Below are 15364 nucleotides of genomic sequence, written 5' to 3'. Positions count from 1 at the left end.
CACCAAATTTCTTTTGCCATTTGGTGTATTTTGAGGAGAGAGACTAAAAGGAGCTTGCAATTCCGGCCTAGCTCTTTCCTGTCACCAGTTACAGCCATGTCTAAGCATGTGGAAAAAATTGCTTTACAAGCTGCACAGAGACAGAGAAAAGCATTGGGGGCTAACACAGGAATGGAACCTCCTAGCACCAAATTTCTTTTGCCAATTAGTGTATTTTGATGAGAGAGACTAAATGGAGCTTGCAATTCTGGCCTAGCTCTTTCCTGTCACCAGTTACAGACATGTCTAAGCATGTGGAAAAATGTTGCTTTACAAGCCGCACAGAGACAAAGAAAAGGATTGGGGGCTAAAAATAATTCCTTATAGCTGTATAAAAATTAGCTCCTGAAAAAAGTACCAAAAATGCTTCCTTTTAAAGGTACTAAAAAAATGTCTCTGGAAAAGTACTAAAATAGATTCCAATCAAAGAAGTGAAAATACTTCCTTATGAATGCACTAAGAATATTCTGTTGTAAAACTACTAAAAATAGTTCCCTATAAAATACTAAAAATGGTTCCTTTTAAAAATACAAAAAAATAGTTCCATATACAAGTACTAGAAATTGTTCCCTCTAAAAGCAATAAAGTAGTTCCTTCTACACGTACTAAAAATAATTCCACTTGAAAGTACAAATAATAACTAAACTAGATAGAACTAAAACTAGTTCCTTCTAAACATTCTAAAAGCAGTTCTTAGAAATGTACTGAAAAGAGTTCCCCATAAATGTAGAAAAAATAGTTCCTTATAGAAGCACTCAAAATAGTTGCTTAAAAAGGTACTAAAAATAGTTCCTTCTAAAAGTACTCCAAGTATTTCCTAGAAATGTATTCATAGTAGTTCCCTATAAAAGTAATGAAACAGTTTCTTATAAACATACTAAAACTAGTTCCTTACAGAACATGAAAAACAAATAGATTCTTATACAAGTACTAAAAAGATTTCCTAATAAAAGTCCTAATATTAGTTCCTTATAAAAGGGCTAATATGGTACCTTACAAAAGTACAAAACGTATAAAATGCACTAAAAGAGTTCCTTACAAAAGCACTACAAATATATTGTTCCTTTTAAAAGTACCAGAAAGTGTTCCTTACTAAAGTACTAAACATAATTCCTTATAAAAGTACGAAAAATACTTTCCTACAAGAGTTGCAAAACTATTACCCTATAAAAGTACTAATAATACTTCCTTATAAAAGTAGCAAAAAGAAAGTAACTCCCTCTAAAAGTAACCAAAATAATTCCCTATAAATGTAATAAAAATAGTTCCTACCAAATATAATTCCTTAGAACTAAAAATAGGTCCTTAGATATGTACTAAAAGCAGTTCCTTATAAAAGTGCTAAAAATACTTCCGTATAGAGGTACTAAAAATAGTTTGTATAAACGTAATCAAAATAATTCCCTATAAATATAGTAAAAATAGTTCCTTCTAAAAGTAAAACACTACTTCCTTCTAAAAGTACAAAAACTAGTCCGTATAAAAGGAGTGACATTATTTCCTTATTAACTTACTAAATATAGTTCATAACAAAAAAGTAAAAATAGTTTTTTCCAAAAGTACTAAATTTAGTTCCCCATAAAAGTATTGCAAATAGTTCTTTCTAAAAGTGCTAAAGATTGTTTCTTCTAAAAATATGAAAAGTAGTTTCTTGTAAAGGTTCTTAAAATAGTTCCATAGAAAAGTACTAAATATAGTTCCTTCTAAACATAAATTCTTTATATAATTGTCAAAAATTGCTCTTTCTAAAAGTACTAAAAGTTGGTCATTCTTAAAGTACTAAACCCACTTCCTAATAAAACTACTAGAAATAGTTCTCTATAAATGCATTAAAAATACTTCCCTATAAGTGTACTAAAACTAATTCCTGATACGACTGCTTAATAATAGTAGTTTCTTATAAAAGTACTCAGAATAATTCCCTTAAAAATTACTAATAATAGCTCCCTAAAAATACATTTAAAATATTTCCTTATAAATCTAATAATAAAAGATTCCTAGAGATGTACTAAAAATAGTTACTTATAAAAATGCTAAAACCAATTTCTTATAAAACTACTAATAATAGTTCCCTATGAATATACTAAAAGGTATAAAAGTACAAAAGGTACTTCCTTATAGAACTTCTAAAAATAGTTCCTGCTGAAAGCACTAAGAATAGCGACTTATAAAACAAAAACACTTGCTTGTAAAACTACTAAAAATAGTTCCTTCTAAAAATACTAAAATTACGTCCTTTTAAATGTACTAACAATAGTTCCTTCTAAAAGTTTTAAGAGCAGTTACTTATAAAAGCACTAAAAATAGTTTCTGGTAAATGTACAACAAAAATACTACAAATAGCTCCTTAAAAAATTACTACACAAAAGTTCCTTATAAATGTACTAAAAATACTTGGAACACTACTAATATTATTTCCCTATTAAAGTGCTAAGAGTCTCTACTTAGGAAAGCTCTAAAACTAGTTTCCTAAAATTGGTCCTTCTGAAAGAACTAAAAGTACTTCCCTCTAAATGTACTACTAATAATTCCCTATAAAAGTACTAAAACTACTTCCTTTTGAAAGTCCTAAAAATGGCACCTTCTAAAGCTACAAAAGATAGTTCTTTCTAAAAGTACTAAGAATAGTTCCTTCTAAAAGTACAAAAAATAATTCCCTATAAAATTACCAAATTATTTCCTTCTAAAAGTACAAACCCAGTTGCCTATAGAAGTACTACAACTACTTCCTTCTCAAAGTACTGAAACAAATTCCTTCTAAAATTACTAAACCAGTTGCTGCTAAAAATACTAAAAGATAGGTTCTTCTAAATATACTAAAAATTGGTCCTTATAAAACTACTACTAATAGTTCCCTGTAAAGGTACTAAAAATAATTCCTTTTAATGTACAAAATAAAGCTCCCTATAAAATGAAAATACTTGGTTATAAATGGACTCCAGTAGTTCCTTATAATAGTAGTGAAAGGAGTTTCTTCTACGAGGACTAACAATTCCTCCTAAAAGTACTAAAAATTGGTCCTTCTAAAAATAGTAAAAATACTTCCTTATAATGGTTCTAAAAATAGTTCCATATAGAAGTACCAAATATAGTTCCTTCTAAACGTAGTGAAGTTGTTCCTTCTATAAGTACTAAAAGGGGAGTCCTTCTATTAGTACTAAGAGAAGTTCCCTCTAAAAGTACTAATAATAGTTCCTAATAAACCAGCGAAAACCAGTTCCTAATAAAACTACTAATAATGGTTCGCTATAAAAGTACTAAAAATAGTTCCCTATGAAAGTATTAAAAACAGTTCTTTCTAAAAGTGCTAAAGATTGTTCCTTCTCAAAATACCAAAACTAGTTCCTTAGAAAGGTTCTTAAAGTAGTTCCATATAAAAGTACTAAATATACTTCCTTCAAAACATAAATTCTTTATATAATTGCCTAAAATTGTTCTTTCTAAAAGTACTAAAAGGAGGTCCTTTAAAAGTACTAAAGCCAGATCCTAATAAAACTACTAAGAATACTTCTCTAGAGATGTATGAAAAATAGTTCCCTATAAAAGCACTAAAAATAATTCCTGATACAACTACTAATAACAGATTCCTAAAAATGTACTAAAAATAGTTCCTTATAAAAGTACTAAACCAAATTTATTATAAAACTACTAATAATAGTTCTCTATAAATGTACTAAAAATACTTCCCTATAAATGTACTAACAATAATTCCTGATACAACTACTAATAATACTTTCTTATAAAAGTACTCAAATACTTCCCTTAAAAATTACTAAAAATAGTTCCCTATAAATATACTAAAAATAGTGCCTTATAAAACAAATAATGATAGATTCCTATAAATGTATTAAAAATAGTTCTTTATAAAGCTACTAAAACCCATTTCTTATAAAACTACTAATAATAGCTCCCTCTAAATGTACTAAAAGGTAAAAAAGTACAAAAATTAGTTCCTTATGAAACTACTAAATTAGCTCCTTCTGAAAGCACTAAAACTAGCAACCTATAAAATAAAAATACTTGCATATAAAAGTACTAAAAATAGTTCCTTATGAAAGCACTAACAATAGTCCCTTCTAAAAGTACTAAAACCAATTCTTTCTACAAGTGCTAAAAGCAGTTCCTAATAAAACTACTAATCATAGTTGTCTAAGAGTAGGTCTTTCTCAGAGTACGAAAAGTAGTTCCTTCTAAAAGTACTAATAATAGTTCCCTAGAGAAGTAATACAAAGAGTTCCCTATAGTAGTACTAAAAATACTTCCTTCTAAAAGTACTAAAAACAATTCCTTCTCAAATTACTAAAAATAGTTCCTTCAAAAAATACAAAAAAATAGTTCCTTATAAAGTTACTAAAAATAGTTCCCTATAAAAGTCCTAAATACAGTTCCTTCCAAATGTGGTAAAAATAGTTCCTCTAAAAGTAGTTCCTGCTAGTTCCTTCTAAAAGTACTAATAATAGTTCCTTCTAAAACTATCAACTACTTCCTTTCAATGAACTAAAAATAGTTCCATATAAATGCACTAAAAATAGTTCCTTCCGAAAGCATGAATAATAGCTCCCTATAAAAGTACTAAGACTAATTACATATAGAAGTACTAAGAGTAATTACTTATAAGCTCTAAAAATAGTTCCCCATAAATGTATTAATAATAGTTTCCTATAAACCTACTAGTAATAGTTCCCTATGAATGTACTAAAAATAGTCCCATATAAAACTACTAATAGTCCCATATAAATGTACTAAAAATAGTTCCTACTAAAAGCACTAACAATAGTTTACTTATAAAACTAGTACTAATAGTTCCCAATAAACGAACTAAAAATAGTTCCTAACAAAAGCACGAACAATAGTTCACTTATAAAACTACTAAAAAAAGAGTGCCTTCTAAAAATACTAAAGAGTTCCTACTAAAGGTACTAAAAAGAGTTCCCTATAAAAGTCCTAAATATAGTTCCTTCTAAATGTACTAAAATAGTTCCTAATAAAAACACTAATAATAGTTCACTTATTAAACTACTAGAGTTCCTTGTAAAATTACTAGTACTTGTTTCCTATAAATCTACTAAAAATAGTTCCTAATAAAAGCACTAATAATAGTTCACTTATAAAAATACCAAACAGCGTTCCTTATAAAACTACTAAGAGTTGCTTACAAATATACTAAAAAGTAGTGCCTTCTAAAGGTACTAAAAATAGTTCCCCATAAAAGTCCTAAAATTAGTTTTTAGACACAAGTCCAGCGCCTCCTTAGGTCCAGCTTCAGAGGATGTTTCTTCTGGCACTTTTCAGCTCCAGTCATGGTGTTTTTGTCTCCCGTCTCAGTCACTCTAATCCCTGTCTAGCGTAGTAGACCAGCTCCCTCATGCTGCTGTTCAGAGCCAGGGTGCCCGTCGCTGCGCTGAGTTTAGCACAAAGCTCTGTAAAAGGGGCAGGCAGAGAGAAAACAGTTGGTAGCTTTCACACAACAGACACGTCAGAGAGACAAGGGGGTGGCAAGGAGTGACAATGACAGCATGCTGTCACTTGGCCAGCAAGGACCCCAGTTCAAGTGCTGCTCAGCTGCTCCCTTAGAAAGAAGCCAGCTTCACTCTGTGCAAGACAAAAGTACCTGCATGTCTGACAAATAAAGTAGACCCCAGGGTGCAGTCCAGAAGGCTGCTCTTCAAAGAAGGGGCACCAACTCCAAAGAGTCAAGTCCCCTAAAGAGAAAAACAAACACCAACCCCTCTCATGCTTCTTGGGTTACCATGAAGCCAGGTGGCTGGTTTCCTGCACTCAATACTCTCATCCCTCAGCTCTCAGACATGAGGACGCCAGGAAAACCTTTCCATTGGTATGTACACAGAACCACAGCATGTAGGACAGAAAAGCTGGAGGACCAAGGCATACCCTTGTTCTTCCTGGCCAGAGCTTCAGCCTCTTCCCAGAGATCACAGGCACAGAGGATACTGGAAGTGATCTTGATGTAGGACAAGGTGATGCAGGGTATTTGAGTGGGGACTGAGACGGAGGATTCCTTTCTGTTGGCACTGGAGCTGACAAAAGAAAAGGTGAGGCCGTGGATCAGAAAGGGCCACCCATCCACCATGCCATTGCAACCAGCCTCATTTTAGTCACTGGCAAGTGAGGGCTTCTACCAAGGCTCCTGGCAGACCATGAACTATACTATTCTGTGCAAGGGGACAGAGGCCTAGGAGTTGGGGATGGTATCCCAGGAAGTGTCAAGGGATCTCTAACAGAATAAAGACAACAACAGGGGCCCTGACACAGCACAGGGACAGTGTCTTCTTTGCTCCTCTCCTGCTGTGTTTCTGGTGGAGAACTACTCTGCTTGATCCATCCTGGACCTTGTGACAAAAAATGCCCAACAATCTCTTCCAACAAGGAAATATAGGAAAGAGAGAGCAGAAACACACTGATGTCCCCCAACAGTGTGATGTCAGGTGGCAAGAAAGAGCAAAAGGGGAGGCACTCCCGGATGCTGCCTGCAACTCTGCCACTCCAGCTCCTCTTTTCACTCATGCCCTCACAGGCACTTTACAAGGTCTGTCTTTTGAAACCTTACCTTGCAGCACTGGGAGAAGGACCTGGTGTTGTTGTGGAAGAACTCTGCAGCAAGGAACAGAAGTCTTGTTAGTTCTGGGCTGTTCAGCCATCATCAGTTCCTACTGCAGCCATGCAGCTGGCAGCTCAGGAACAGGCCTGCCCCACCTTGAAGTGGTGATTCAGGATCCTGCAATACTTCCTTGCAGTGTCCCTTTTCTGCTGCAGCATTGCCATGTGCAGAAGAGACTGGCAGCGCATGCTGTGGATAGAAACACAGCCAAGCTTCAGCGTTGTCAGGCTCAACACTACTTAGCCTCCTGAGACACAGGCAGGCACCCATCAGCTGTGCTGCACAGCCAAGAAAGCTCAGATTTTCCCTTCTGCTCCTCCTCATCAGAGAAAAAGGCTCTGGGGGAGAATGCCCTGGGGAAAAAATCCCAAGAGAGGAAAAACCGAAAGCAAAAGCAAAGGAGGAAGGGCCATGCCTGCTCTTTTACATAAAGAGGTACCCATCATCTTAGAGGTGCCACAGGCTGAGGGGCCCCTGTGTACACACCACAACTCCAGAAGGATTTTTTCATGTGGAGATGATGAGGAGTCCACAAAGGATTTCATCGTTGTGATTAATCTAAGGAAAGAAAACAAGCAGACTCTTGTCAGCCATCAGTGCTCTCAAGTCTCACTCTCTAGGAGATGTCATTATCTCAAACACTGGCCCACAAGTCAGAAGACCTGCCCTTAGTCCTGGCACCGAGTGCTCTCTGTCATCTTCAGCAGAGGACTGTGTCTCTCCAGGCCATCTTTTCCATGCAGTGGGGACAGATGGGGCCCCTGCATGACTCACTCTCCTCAGGCCCAGTCAGCATGGCTTTATGAAAGGCAGGTCCTGCTTGGCTAACCTGGTCTCCTTCCATCCCAAGGTGACCTTCTTAGTGGATGAGGGGAAGGCTGTGTATGTGTCTGCCTGCACTTCAGTAAAGCTTTTGACACTGTCCCAAAGCATTCTGCTGCACAAACTGGCTGCTCATGGCCTGGACAAGCATACACTGTGCTGGATGCAAGCCTGGCTGGATGCTGGGCCCAGAGAGTGGTGCCGATGGAATTCAAGCCACTTGGTGGCCGGTCACAAGTGGTGTGCCCCAGGCCTCAGCACTGGCTCCAGGGCTCTTTAATATCTTTCTCAAGGATATGGATGAGGGGATTGAGTGCACCCTCAAGAAGTTTGTAGACGCCACTGCCAAGTAAGTTGGGCATGAGTGTTGTTCTGCTTGTGGGGAGGAAGCTCTGCAGAGGGACCTGGACAGGATGAATCAATGGCCTGAGCACAGTTGTATGAGACTGAACAAGGCCAAGTGCCAGGTCCTGCACTAGGCTCACAATAAGCCCATGCCAGACTCTTGTCAATGGTGCCTAGTGACAGGACAAGGAGCAACAGGCACAAACTAGAACACAGGAAGTTCCACCTAAACACAAGGAAAATCTTCTCTGCTGGGAGGGTGCCCAGAGCCCTGGAGCAGGCTGCCCAGAGAGCTTGTGGAGTCTCCTTCTCTGCAGAGACTCCAAAGCCTGCCTGGACATTGTGATGCTGGACAACTTGCCCTGAGTGATCTCCAGAGGCCCCTTACAAGCCCAACCAGACTGGGATTCTCTCACTGCCTCTGAAACCTCTTGGTGGTCTGTCTGTCTGTCTCGTGCTTGTGCAGCAATCTTCACTCTACTCTGTGCTGGGAATCCAGAACTGCCCACTTGTAAAACAAGCAATGTGACTGACCCTTCCCCTCTCAACATGCTGCCTAACCACCAGGCTTTCAAAACCACTTACTTGATGAGCTTGATGGTGCCTCTGAAGATGTTGGAAGCTGCTCTGGATGCTGCTGCATCAGATTCCAAGGCAATCCCGTATTCAATGAAGCAAAGGGCAGAATCCAGGTACTGAATGCCCTTGCCAATGAAGTTGGTCTGTTGGGAAGAAAGTTAGCATTTGGTGACTACCATAAAAACTGCTTCTCTCACTTTTGCTTGAAGATCTTTTGCCTGCCTTGGTAGGCAGGAGTTGAAGAAAGTTGAAGAAAGTCAGGCCTCCGGCTGATATCTCAGATGTTCTCAGCAGAAGCCCTCATGTCGCCCCAGACATGAGCTTTGTGCTGATGGTGAGGATTCCACCACCTCCCTGCGGAACCTCTGACAGTGTTGGAGAACCCTTTCAGTGGAGAATTTTCTTCTAATACCAACCTAAACTTCTCCTGGGGCAACCTGAGAAGGTGGGCCATTTTCTCTCCTCCTAGCAGCTGCTGCAAGGGAGGAGAGAATCTCTTCATCTTGCCTCAGTGTATTTTTACTGGAGTAATTGATGATCTTTGCATTTTTTGGATGTTACTGTCTGGTCTTGGAAGCCTGCCTCATGAATGGCAGATAGACCTTTGCCACTGCACTATTCCCTCACTTCAGTTCACAGGTAAGTGGCAAATGTCCATTGTCTGCCTTGCCAAAAAAAGATATGTTCATTCATGCCTGCTGCATGTGGTGGAGACAGTCAGTTGCATCTGCAAAGGGCACTTCCAAGTCTTGTTCACCAGCAACACAATTGCCCTCAGGGCCCTGACATTTCAGAGGGAAGTGTCTTAAAACTGACTGTCCCAGCTCTCTTCCAAGGACTTTGGGACAGCTCTGCAAAGACAACAGGCCTGCTAACCTCAGACAGGATCCACTCTGAATGCCCTTGCCTTGCCATGTTCCCCAGATGTGTTTGTCACAAAGGGAAATGTCTGAACAGTTGGCAGATGAAGACAGACTCCTGCCACAGGAGCTGAACGTACTCCAAGCATGGCAGTGACCTCACCCACCCGGTCTTCTTCACATGCACACAGGGAGCAGGTTCGAAAGCAAGAGCTGCTTTAACGCTTCTAGCACAGGGCCCAGACTTACCATGGCATCAGCTTTGCGCTTCAGCCTCTTGATCTCTCCTTTGTAGTATTCCACCACATGCTTCCTGAATTGGGGACAGAGAGAAGAAGAAGAGAAAACGCAGAAAGAGGGGGCAATAATTATCAATTCTAACTGCACCTCTAGAGGAGTTCAAACATCTTGAGCATCTTGGGTCAAAAGGGACCTTACAGATCATGTAGTTAGGTAGGCAGGGATGCCTCCTACCAGCCAGCTTCCTCAAGGCCCCATCCAACCCAGGTTTCAACATATTGTCAGAGCAAGGAACCTCAATGCTACAGACCAGTCCAAGCCAGTAAGTCTCACCCAAGCCACAAGCAAGAACTGAATGCAGTTTCACAGACCTGCCAGAAGGCTGTTTTCAGCCTGGCAGTGTTGGAAGCCAGGCTGGAGTAGGCCTTGAGCAAGTTGGCCTAGCAGCAATCACCAGGTGAAAATTTATGGACATCCAGTTACTTAGTTCAAAACCCTTTCTGCCATCCCACTGCTCTCTACTCACTTCAGTTTGCTGGAGTTGTCAGTAGCTGCACATGGCAATGATTGGGTTTCTTTTTCTGTCTTTGGTTTCTTCCTAGCAGCCTCCTCCTCCATTTCCCTCCAGCAGGAAGAATAAAAAGGAAAAGGGAAAAACAGCTCAGGTTTTGAAAGCTCACATGAAGTGCTGATCTGCACAGCTCTATTTGAGTGATTCTGGTTAAAGACAAGATATTGGAACCAACCAAGTGGAAATTCAGAGCACAGTGGATGCAGATATCAGGCTCACTGACCAGCATCCTAACATGACATTTCATCTCCTTTTCCTTGGAGAGATGAATTCTTTCCTACTGGTGGGGATGGAACTGCTAAACCACCTGTGCTAGTAATACCTGAACTCAAGGGAAGGCAAAAACTGCCCTCACTGCAGAGTTAGGTCCCTCAGGTTCCTCAGATGAGCAGGGGGTTTGGCTGTCTTCACCAGAATTTGATACAGGTGACATTTGAAGCAGTCACCTCAAACCACAGCCGCTGTCCTCCAGAAGAACAGGCACCAGTGAGGCAGAGTGGTAATACATGACAACTTGAATTGCACTCTGTAGGTCTTGCAGCACAAAGAGTGCAAATCACCAGCTCACCTGAACAGAAAACTTCACAATAATTTGCTACAAGCCAAGAGACTGGAAAGGAAAATGTAAAAGAAACTGCACTTCTCAGTCAGAGTTACTGACAGCATGCCTGGTGGTGGCCAAAGCACTCCAGGACTTCCCGTTCTCTGGAAAACCAGGATTTCAAGACAAGACAGGAGAAAATGCTTAAAAACTCCAAAGCATTTGTTAGACAGCTGACAGAGCTTTCCATCTGCTCAGCAGGTGCCCTGTGACCAACATTAAGCATCTGTGGACAGAGTAGACATATTCCCTTTAGATGTTTGATGAAGCCTTTAAAGGAGGAGCATACTGGCTCCGCTCCAATCGGAGAAGCAGAAATGAGCTCTCCAAAGGGGCGTTTCCAACACCACCTTGGTCCTGGTATAATCCAGCTCCACCTCTCACCTTCCTCTTTTGAAGAGGCTTGCCAGGAGGGCTTTTTAGTTTCCTCTTCAAGGCGTGGTTCTGCGCACTGGGGTGTTCCTTGGCCCCTGCTATCTCCTGCTGACTGCCTTTCGCAGGGAGCTGAGGGCCACTTGAGAGTGAGAGGAGAAAAGAAGGGAAGAATTGGAGAAGTACACCTCTGATTCACAAGCAAAATCCAGCATCCCTGCCTCATTCTTTTCAAACTGGAACTTTCCATGCCACCCCAGACAGTCAAGAAAATAAAGCACCTCAGGAGAAACTAGAAGCCCTTACTCACCCACCCCATATACAGAAAATTGTTTGGTTGTCCTGATTTGGTCTAGCCAGAAGTTTGGGAACAAACCTGTAGCTTGGATCAGGAAGCAAAGGTGGTAGCTTTTCCATAACCTGATTTGGTCACAAAAACAAAGAGGAGATGGGGAGGAAGGGTTACTTGAAGGTTCTCAGCACAACAGAAGAAGGGGTTTAAAGGCAGATCTGTCAGCCTAGCACACAAGAAGTCTACAACTGACTTGGCCATCACTGCTGTCTTCAGTGTCGCTGACATACAGGTCCTCCTGAAGCATTCTGAAAGACAACCAGAAGACAAGGATCAGCCAGGGCAGACACATTTTCAGGCAGCAGACCTTGAAAAAGACTTGGTTTATGCTGCCCAAAGTAAACCAACCACCCACATCCTTTTTGAACATTCCTCACACTCTGGCTGCTAAGCCCTGGCATTGCCTGACTGAGCCAGAAAATGCCAAACACAGCTAATTTGAAAATAGTTCCTGGTTAAAGAAAATAAATTGGCTTGAGTCGTGGGACAAGACTCTAGAAGGTCTAACCAGAAGTTTGGGAACAAACCTGTAGCTTGGATCAGGAAGCAAAGGTGGTAGCTTTTCCATAACCTGGTTTGGTCAGAAAAACAAAGAGGAGAGAGGAGGAAAGGTTACTTGAAGGATCTCAGCACAACAGAACAAGTGCTTTCAAGGGAGATCTGTGGGTCGACCATAGAAAATATCTGTCACACACTTCGTCATCACTGCTCTCTTCACTGTCGCTAAGGTGCACCTCCTTCACGATCATTCTGAAACAGAACCAGAAGACAGAGATCAGCCAAGGCAGACACATTTTCAGGCTGCAGATCTTGAAAAAGACTTGTTTTATGCTGTCCAAACCAAAGCAACCTCCTACATCCTTTCTGAACATTCCTCATGCTCTGGCTGCTAAACCCTGTTATTGCCTGACGGATCCAGAAAATGCCAAATACAACCTAAGGGTGCCTGGCTGCTTCCCAGCTGATCTCAGCTCACTTTGCAATGGAGCTCAGTATCCCTGACTGCTGCCTACAACCGACAGAAACTATGAGGTCAGTGCTCCACTACCAGGGCTCCTTAGGGCACCAAGATAGCCAACCAGAGTTACCCGAAAACCAACACAGCCAATGAATGTTAACCTAGCACACCAAAACAGCCAGTCAAGGTTACCAAGAGCCTAGGGCAGCACAGTGGGACAGGACCTTTAAGAATTGTGGACTAGAGATTTATTTCCCTTACAAGCAAGAGAACAGCTGATCTAAACATCTCCCAGATCTTCTTTTCAATTTGACTTCACTCTGGGTAACTAAAGAATGGAATCTTTCACCTCAGCTGCTGGGAAATCTGTACAAGAATATTGCAGATCCTGAGCTTCTCTTGAGAAGCAATGAACAGGAACATTTTAAACAAGTCTTACTTGTGCAAAGACAGACAAAGAGAGATTCCCCCAAACCAGTTTTCAACTAATTTGAAAATAGCTCCTGTTGGAGGAAAATCAATCTGCTTGAGTCATGGGCCAAGTCTCTAGAAGGTAGAGGGGCCCAAGAGGCCAGGTTAATATGCAAACATCACACACCCTGACCTGATTCAGAGCAAAGGAATCCTCCCTAATGCATCCTTACCCTTCCCACTCCAAAACCCACAACAGGGCTAAAAGCGGGCTCAGCTTAAGTGAAAAAAAGGGAGGAAACAACTCCACAGTTAAAGCTTCTCCATTATTACCACAGCTGGAATACCCTTTCACACTGATAAGTGTCAGTCCCAACCTCTCAGCTGGGACTAACCAAGAGCACAGCAAGGTCTCTGCACACAACCAGTTTGCTCATATTGTCAGAGCAAGGATCCTCAACGCTACAGACCAGTCCAAACCAATAACTGCCACCCAAGCCACAAGCAAGAACTGAATGCAGCAGCCCATGACTGACACACGAGCCTCCTCTCTCTGAGCACTGCCCACTTGACAACACATCAAGATGTGCTCTTGGAAGCATTGGCTCCAGCAAAGGCCTAGCCAAAATGCTGGCAATGCACTGGTGTGAGACTGTGGGGTCATGAGTTTCAGCAGATCTGCCAGAAGCCCTGTTTGCAAGCCTGCAAGCGTTGGAAGCCAGGTTGGATGAGGCGTTGAGCAAGTTTCTTTAGCAGAAGCTGTCCCCCTGCCCATGGCAGCATCTCTAGAACTACACGATCTTCAGGGTCCCTTCCAACCCAAACCATTCTTTCATCCTTTGTTCCAGGAAATGCTAAATGCTGAAGCAGCTGAGGGAGCAGACAGCATCAGCATTAACTCCTGACCCCTCCCTTTCTTCAGGACCTGACCAATTGAGAAAACAGCAGCAATCACCAGGTGAAAAATTATGGACATCCAGTTTCGGAGTTCAATACCCACTCCAGACAACTAAAGGTGATTTTCAACAGCAGCTTCAGGCAGCTAGAAACCAAAGGCTGCACATGCAAGAGAAACTAACAGCCCTCATTCACCCACCCCACATACAGAAAATAGTTTGGTTTTCCTCCTGGTTTGGTCTAGCCAGAAGTTTGGGAACAAACCTGCATCTTGGAGCAGCAAGCAAAGGTGGTGGCTTTTCGACAACCTGGTTGGTCACAAAAACAAATAGGAGGGGGAGGAAAGGTTAGCTGAAGGATCTCAGCACTACAGAACAAGTGCTTTCAAGGCAGATCTGTGAGCCCAGCATAGAAAATATCTGCAACTGACTTGGTCATCACTGCTCTCTTCACTGTCACTGAGGTGCACCTCCTTCACAATCATTCTGAAAGAGAACCAGAAGACAGAGATCAGCCAAGGAAGACACATTTCTGACCTTGAAAAAGACTTGCTTTATGCTGTCCAACACAAACCAACCTCCCACATCCTTTTTGAACGTTCCTCACTCTCTGGCTCCTAATCCCTGTCATTACCTGACTGCACCAGAAAATGCCAAGCACGGCCCAGGGGTGCCTGGATGCTTCCCAGTTGGTCTCAACACACTTTCCAGTGGAGCTCAGTGTCACAACCTACAATCACCCAAGACTGTGAGGGCAGTGCTCCTCTGCCAGGGTTACCTAGGGCACCAAGGTATCCAACCAGGGTTACCTGGAAACCAACACAGCTAATAAAGGTTAAGCTCACCAAGAGAGACAATGGCCAACACAGCCAATCAAGGTTAAGCTAGCATACCAACAAGGCCAATCAAAGGTTCACCTTGAACACCAACACATCCAATCAAGGTTAACCTAGCACATCAACACAGCCAATCAAGGTTAACCTAGCACATCACACAGCCAGTCAAGGTTAACCTAGCACACCAACATAGCCAATCAAGGTTAACCTAGCACACCAACACAGCCAATCAAGGTTAACCTAGCACACCAACACAGCCAATCAAGGGTTACCAACAGGTTAAGGAAGCGTGGTGGGACAGGACCTTTAAGAACTGTGAACTAGAGATGTAATTTCCTTTCAAGTAAGAGAATAGCTGATCAAAACATCTCCCAGATCTTCTTTTCAATCTGACTTCACTCTGGGTAATTAAAAGGATGGCTTCTTTCACCTCTGCAGCTGGGCAATGTGTACAAGAACATTGCACCTCCTAAGGTTGACTTGAGGAGCAATGAACAACACTAACACTTTAAACTTACAGTCATACATCTTCAGGGACAGACAAAGAGAGATTCCCCCAAAGCAGTTTTCAACTAATTTGAAAATAGCTCCTGTTGGAGGAAAATCAATCTGCTTGAATCATGGGCCAAGTCTCTAGAAGGTAGAGGAGCCATAGATACCTGCTTAATATGCAAACATCACTTTCTCCAAGCTCAAAAGAGCTGCATTGCTTTGAGGGAAAAGTCAACGAGAGGAGGAAGGAGACCTGTGTGGATGAGAAGGAGCTGCTGAGAAAAGTCATGTGGGAGAAGGGAGTTCACAGTAGGTGGGAAGGTCACTTGGGAGAATTGTAGGAGACTGTCAGTGTATGTAGGGATGTAACT

Source organism: Indicator indicator, chromosome Z (assembly GCF_027791375.1).
Source record: "Indicator indicator isolate 239-I01 chromosome Z, UM_Iind_1.1, whole genome shotgun sequence".
NCBI lineage: Eukaryota > Metazoa > Chordata > Aves > Piciformes > Indicatoridae > Indicator > Indicator indicator.
This window is presented reverse-complemented; position numbering follows the sequence as displayed.